We start from the raw sequence: 7,072 nt of genomic DNA, 5'->3' as shown, positions 1-7,072 counted from the left end.
AGTGCTGTGGTCATTAAGGGGTTAAAAAAAACTAGAAATTTGACTGTGAAATAATAGCAGTCAGTTTCCTTCACGCGTGTGCGTTTCAGGGCCTGCCAGGGCACAGTGTCACCCCAGTGCAACTCATATCTGGTGTAACAGTAGTGTACATTAAAAAAAAAACTAGAAATTTGACTGTAAAATAATAGCAGTCAGTTTCCTTCACACGTGTGCGTTTCAGGGCCTTGCAGGGCACAGTGTCACACCAGTGCAACTCATATCTGGTGTAACAGTAGTGTACATTTAAAAAAAAAATACAATTTTGACTGTAATAGATTGAATAGCAGTTAGTTGTCTGCAAGCGTGTGTGTCAGGCCTACAGTGTCTACTCTGCCAACTTCTGCCAGTGCACAGTGCCACTCATATCTGTTGTCACAGTAGCTTGCACGCATAGTACCACTAATCGAAAAAAAAATGACAGGCAGAGGCAGGCCACCCCGCAGGGGCCGTCGTGGTCGTGGTGCTGTGATTCATTTTGGCCCTAGAATAATGCCCAGTGTTCAGAGGCCACGTACCCTGAACTCGAAAAGTTCTGAGGACATAGTTAACTAGCTAACACAGGACACCCAATCTTCTACAGCTTCCGCTCGGAACCTTGACGCACCATCCTCCTCCAGCTTAGCTTCGGGCACCTCTCAAGTTACCACTCGCCCGCCTGCCACCACCACCAACACTAGCACCACAGCCGCTCCACTTGATCTGTCAGAGGAGTTATTTACACATCAGTTGGAAGAAATGAGTGATGCACAACCATTATTGCCAGAGGATGTAGATAACAGGGATATGTCTCAGTCAGGCAGCATTACACACATGGACGTACGGTGTGATGATGATGATGTTGTTCCCGCTGCTGCTTCCTTTGTTGATTTGTCAGATACAAGTGAAGCGGTTGATGATGATGTGTCCGTGGATGTCACGTGGGTGCCCACTAGAAGAGAAGAAGAAGAGGGGGAAAGTTCAGATGGGGAGACAGAGAGGAGGAGGAGACGAGTTGGAAGCAGGGGGAGGTCATCGCAAGGAGCTAGTGGCACAGTCAGACAGCATGCATCGGCACCCGGGGTCAGCCAGACAGCACGCCAATCAACGCATGCTGTTGCCACCACCAGAATTCCGTCATCACAGAGCTCAGCAGTGTGGCATTTTTTTTGTGTGTCTGCCTCTGACAACAGCGATGCCATTTGCAACCTGTGCCAAAAGAAACTGAGTTGTGGGAAGTCCAACACCCACCTAGGTACAACTGCTTTGCGAAGGCACATGATCGCACATCACAAACGCCTATGGGATCAACACCTGAGTAGAAGCAGCACACAAACTCAAAGCCGCCATCCTCCTCCTGGTCCAGCATCTTCAGCCACATCAACCACTGCTGTCCTCCTTGCCCCCTCTCCACCATCCGCCACTCCGTCTCTCGCCTTGAGCAGTTCCTGCTCATCTGCCCACAGTCAGGGTTTCTGTGAAGGACATGTTTGAGCGTAAGAAGCCAATGTCACAAAGTCACCCCCTTGCCCGGCATCTGACAGCTGGCTTGTTTGAACTCTTAGCCTGCCAGCTTTAGGAATGCTAGGTGATTTATGCCCTTTATGGATTAAAACCAGACTCTGCATCAACTATGTAATTTTCCATGGGAGTTTTGCCATGGATCCCCCTCCGGCATGCCACAGTCCAGGTGTTAGTCCCCTTGAAACAACTTTTCCATCACTATTGTGGCCAGAAAGAGTCCCTGTGGGTTTTAAAATTCGCCTGCCTATTGAAGTCTATGGCGGTTCGCCCGGTTCGCCCGTTCGTGAACATTTGCGGAAGTTCGCGTTTGCCGTTCGCAAACGGAAAATTTTATGTTCGCGACATCACTATTTATAAATGAAAATCATGGAAATTGTCAGAGATGCCTAAACTTTTGCATACAAATATATATATACATATATACACAAGTATGTGCAAATATATGTGTACAAATTCTAGCATTAATAATCATTTATAAAAATAAAATATGAGCTAAAAGCATATCATGACTAGAAATACAAATACACATTAATTTATGTGAAAGTATCATATAATAGATTTTTCTGTATAACAAATACATATAACAGTAACTTTCTATGAGATGTTGTTTGTTGAGGTATAAATGTAGCTATTTCTTGGACATTAACAGTTGAAGAATAAAAGATTAGCTTTAGACAAAAGTGCTTGTTCATGGACAGTAATGAAATGGTATAAATAAAGTTGTGAAAAACCTGAATAACCGCATCATTGATGACTGTTAGTTAACAACAGTCCGATGCTCTTGATGCGCATGTTTTTGACGGCTTTTTTGATAAATAAGGAGATTGTATTCAGGTCCGCGGCAGCGTTGTTTGGCGATGTCTGGCGAGCGTATTGACGTGGGCGAATGCAACATTGTTAACGCTTTGATAAATAGGCCCCTTAGTCTAAAAAGTATGTACTTTGTCATCTGTCTAACTTTCTAACTCATTCTTTCCTTAATCAGTGTATAAGTTAGAGCATGTTTAGCATATAACCAGCGTCATACTTACAAATACTTTTTTTTGCATTTTCTTTATTGCAGAGTACATGGGAATCAGTGCTGCATTGCTAACAAAGGTGAAATAAGAACTACTGAATGCAGTAGAAAGAATAAATGGATTTGTGAAAAAAAGGCCTTATTTTATTTGAAATGAAGATCGGAAGAAATTAAATCTCAGTTTGGGACCATATATATGTTTTTTCATTGCAATGATGATGTATAGGAATAACAGTAAAACAAATCACCACTTGTTAATAGAGAAGTTTATTCTTCAAAGAGTGTTAAAAAGACAATAGAATCCACTTCTAACCAATGCAGACAAAGAGGCCCATTTATTAAGCTCCATATGGAGCTTGTGGACCCATGTTTCTGGCGAGACTTCAGACTCGCCAGAAACAGCAGTTATGAAGCTGCGGTCTAAAGACCGCTGCTCCATAACCCTGTCCGCCTACTCTGAGCAGGCGGACAGGAATCGCCACAATTCAACCCGATCAAGTACGATTGGGTTGATTGACACCTCCCTGCTGGTGGCCCATTGGCCGCGAGTCTGCAAGAGGCGGCGTTGCACCAGCAGCTCTTGTGAGCTGCTGGTGCAATGCTGAATACGGAGAGCATATTGCTCTCCGCATTGAGCGAGGTCTTGAGGACCTGGGGGTCGATCCGATATAAAGCGTCGCCCGCAAAAGCCGGCGACGCCAATATTTGCGCGGGTTTGGTATCACATATACGGCGTAACCTAGAAGTTACGCCCGTATATTTCTGCCATCGCCCGCAGTTTTTTGGGCCATAGGCAGGTATACCAAACCCGCGCAGTTTGGTATCCAATATGCAGCGTAAGGACTTACATGGCGAAAATGGAGAAAACTTACTCCATTTTCACCTCGCCACAAAAAGCAGCCGTAAGAAGCCTTACGCTGACTATTGGAGCCCCGTAACTCCCTAAACTAACTAGAAAATAAACCTAACACCTAACGCATGCGCAATGTCTATCTCCCTGTCAACCGCGATCTGCTAAAATAAACCTAACACCTAACGCATGCGCAATGTCTATCTCCCTGTCAACCGCGATCCCCCCCCGAAATCCCTAATAAAGTTATTACCCCCTAAACCGCCGCTCCCGGACCCCGCCGCCATCTACATAAACTAACCCCCTACTGTGAGCCTCTAAAACCGCCGCCATCTACCTTATCTATCCCCTAATCTGACCCCTTACACCGCCGCCACCTATATAACAATTATTAACCCCTAATCTAATCCCCCTATACCGCCGCCAGCTATATTAATATTACTAACCCCTAATGTAAGCCCCTTACACCGCCGCCATCTCTATTAAAATGATTAACCCCTAATTTAATCTACCTACCCCGCCGCCAGCTATATTATCTATATTAACCCTAAGTATATTATAGTTAATATAGGTATTACATTATATATATTAACTATATTAACAATAATTATATTAGGGTTAATATAGTTAATATAGTTACTATAGTATTTATATTAACTATATTAACTCTATCTAACCCTAACACCCCTAACTAAATTTATATTAAATTAATCTAATTCATTTATAAACTAAAATATTCCTATTTAAATCTAAATACTTACCTATAAAATAAACCCTAAGATAGCTACAATATAATTAATAATTACATTGTAGCTATGTTAGGGTTAATATTTATTTTACAGGTAAATTGTTAATTATTTTAACTAGGTATAATAGATATTAAATAGTTATTAACTATTTAATATCTACCTAGTTAAAATAATTACCCAATTACCTGTAAAATAAATCCTAACCTAAGTTACAAATACACCTACACTATCAATAAATTTAATAAACTACAAACATCTATCTAAAAATACAATTAAATTAACTAAACTAAATTACAAAAAAAAACAAACACTAAATTACAAAAAATAAAAAAAGATTACAAGATTGTTAAGCTAATTACACCTATTCTAAGCCCCCTAATAAAATAATAAACCCCCAAAATAAAAAAATTCCCTGCCCTATTCTAAATTAAACAAATTTCAAAGCTCTTTACCTTACCAGCCCTTAAAAGGGCCTTTTGTGGGGGCATGCCCCAAAGAATTCAGCTCTTTTGCATACAAATACAATCCCCCCCCCCATTACAACCCACCACCCACATACCCCTATTCTAAAACCACCCAAACCCCCTTAAAAAAGCCTAACACTACCCCCCTGAAGATCTCCCTACCTTGTCTTCACCACACCGGGCCGAACTCCTGATCCGATCCGGGCGATGTCTTCCTCCAATCGGCAAAGAAGAATTCTTCCTCCGGCGATGTCATCCTCCAAGCGGCAAAGAAGAATTCTTCCTCCGGCGACGTCTTCCTCCAAGCGGCAGCAAAGTCTTCATTCTTCCGGCGGCATCTTCAATCTTCTTTCTTCGCTCCGCCGCCGCGGAGCATCCATCCCGGCCGACTGCTGAACTTGGAATGAGGTACCTTTAAATGACGTCATCCAAGATGGCGTCCGCCGAATTCCGATTGGCTGATAGGATTCTATCAGCCAATCGGAATTAAGTTAGAAAAATCTGATTGGCTGATTGAATCAGCCAATCAGATTCAAGTTCAATCCGATTGGCTGATCCAATCAGCCAATCAGATTGAGCTCGCATTCTATTGGCTGTTCCGATCAGCCAATAGAATGCAAGCTCAATCTGATTGGCTGATTGGATCAGCCAATCGGATTGAACTTGAATCTGATTGGCTGATTCAATCAGCCAATCAGATTTTTCTAACTTAATTCCGATTGGCTGATAGAATCCTATCAGCCAATCGGAATTCGGCGGACGCCATCTTGGATGACGTCATTTAAAGGTACCTCATTCCAAGTTCAGCAGTCGGCCGGGATGGATGCTCCGCGGCGGCGGAGCGAAGAAAGAAGATTGAAGATTCCGCCGGAAGAATGAAGACTTTGCTGCCGCTTGGAGGAAGACGTCGCCGGAGGAAGAATTCTTCTTTGCCGCTTGGAGGATGACATCGCCGGAGGAAGAATTCTTCTTTGCCGCTTGGAGGAAGACATCGCCCGGATCGGATCAGGAGTTCGGCCCGGTGTGGTGAAGACAAGGTAGGGAGATCTTCAGGGGGGTAGTGTTAGGCTTTTTTAAGGGGGGTTTGGGTGGTTTTAGAATAGGGGTATGTGGGTGGTGGGTTGTAATGGGGGGGGGGTATTGTATTTGTATGCAAAAGAGCTGAATTCTTTGGGGCATGCCCCCACAAAAGGCCCTTTTAAGGGCTGGTAAGGTAAAGAGCTTTGAAATTTGTTTAATTTAGAATAGGGCAGGGATTTTTTTTTATTTTGGGGGTTTATTATTTTATTAGGGGGCTTAGAATAGGTGTAATTAGCTTAACAATCTTGTAATCTTTTTTTATTTTTTGTAATTTAGTGTTTGTTTTTTTTTGTAATTTATTTTAGTTAATTTAATTGTATTTTTAGATAGATGTTTGTAGTTTATTTAATTTATTGATAGTGTAGGTGTATTTGTAACTTAGGTTAGGATTTATTTTACAGGTAATTGGGTAATTATTTTAACTAGGTAGATATTAAATAGTTAATAACTATTTAATATCTATTATACCTAGTTAAAATAATTAACAATTTACCTGTAAAATAAATATTAACCCTAACATAGCTACAATGTAATTATTAATTATATTGTAGCTATCTTAGGGTTTATTTTATAGGTAAGTATTTAGATTTAAATAGGAATATTTTAGTTTATAAATGAATTAGATTAATTTAATATAAATTTAGTTAGGGGTGTTAGGGTTAGATAGAGTTAATATAGTTAATATAAATACTATAGTAACTATATTAACTATATTAACCCTAATATAATTAGGGTTAATATAGTTAATATATATAATGTAATACCTATATTAACTATAATATACTTAGGGTTAATATAGATAATATAGCTGGCGGCGGGGTAGGTAGATTAAATTAGGGGTTAATCATTTTAATAGAGATGGCGGCGGTGTAAGGGGCTTACATTAGGGGTTAATAATTTTAATATAGATGGCGGCGGTGTTAGGGGCTCACTTTAGGGGGTTATAGATATAATATAGCTGGCGGCGGGGTACGGGAGCGGCGGTTTAGGGGTTAATAACTTTATTAGGTTGCGGCGGGGTACGGGAGCGGCGGTTTAGGGGTTAATAGCTTTTTTATTGTTAGGATAGTGAGGGGGGATAGCGGATAGAGGGTTAGACAGTGCGGGCTATGTTAGGGAGGCGTGTTAGACAGTGCGGGCTATGTTAGGGAGGCGTGTTAGACAGTGCGGGTGTTTTAGACTTTAGTCAGGTTTTATAGGCGCCGGCAGTTTCTAATGTGCCGCAAGTCACTGGCGACGCCAGAAATTTGTACTTACGCAGATTTCTGGACATCGCTGGTTTATCCGACTTACGGCACGTTAGCATCTGACGGCGACATATATGGGATGGCTCGAGTTGCGAGCTGAAACTGCGGGCGACGCCGGTTCCCTC

The sequence above is a fragment of the Bombina bombina genome, chromosome 2, assembly GCF_027579735.1.
Source record: "Bombina bombina isolate aBomBom1 chromosome 2, aBomBom1.pri, whole genome shotgun sequence".
Taxonomy (NCBI): domain Eukaryota; kingdom Metazoa; phylum Chordata; class Amphibia; order Anura; family Bombinatoridae; genus Bombina; species Bombina bombina.
This window is presented reverse-complemented; position numbering follows the sequence as displayed.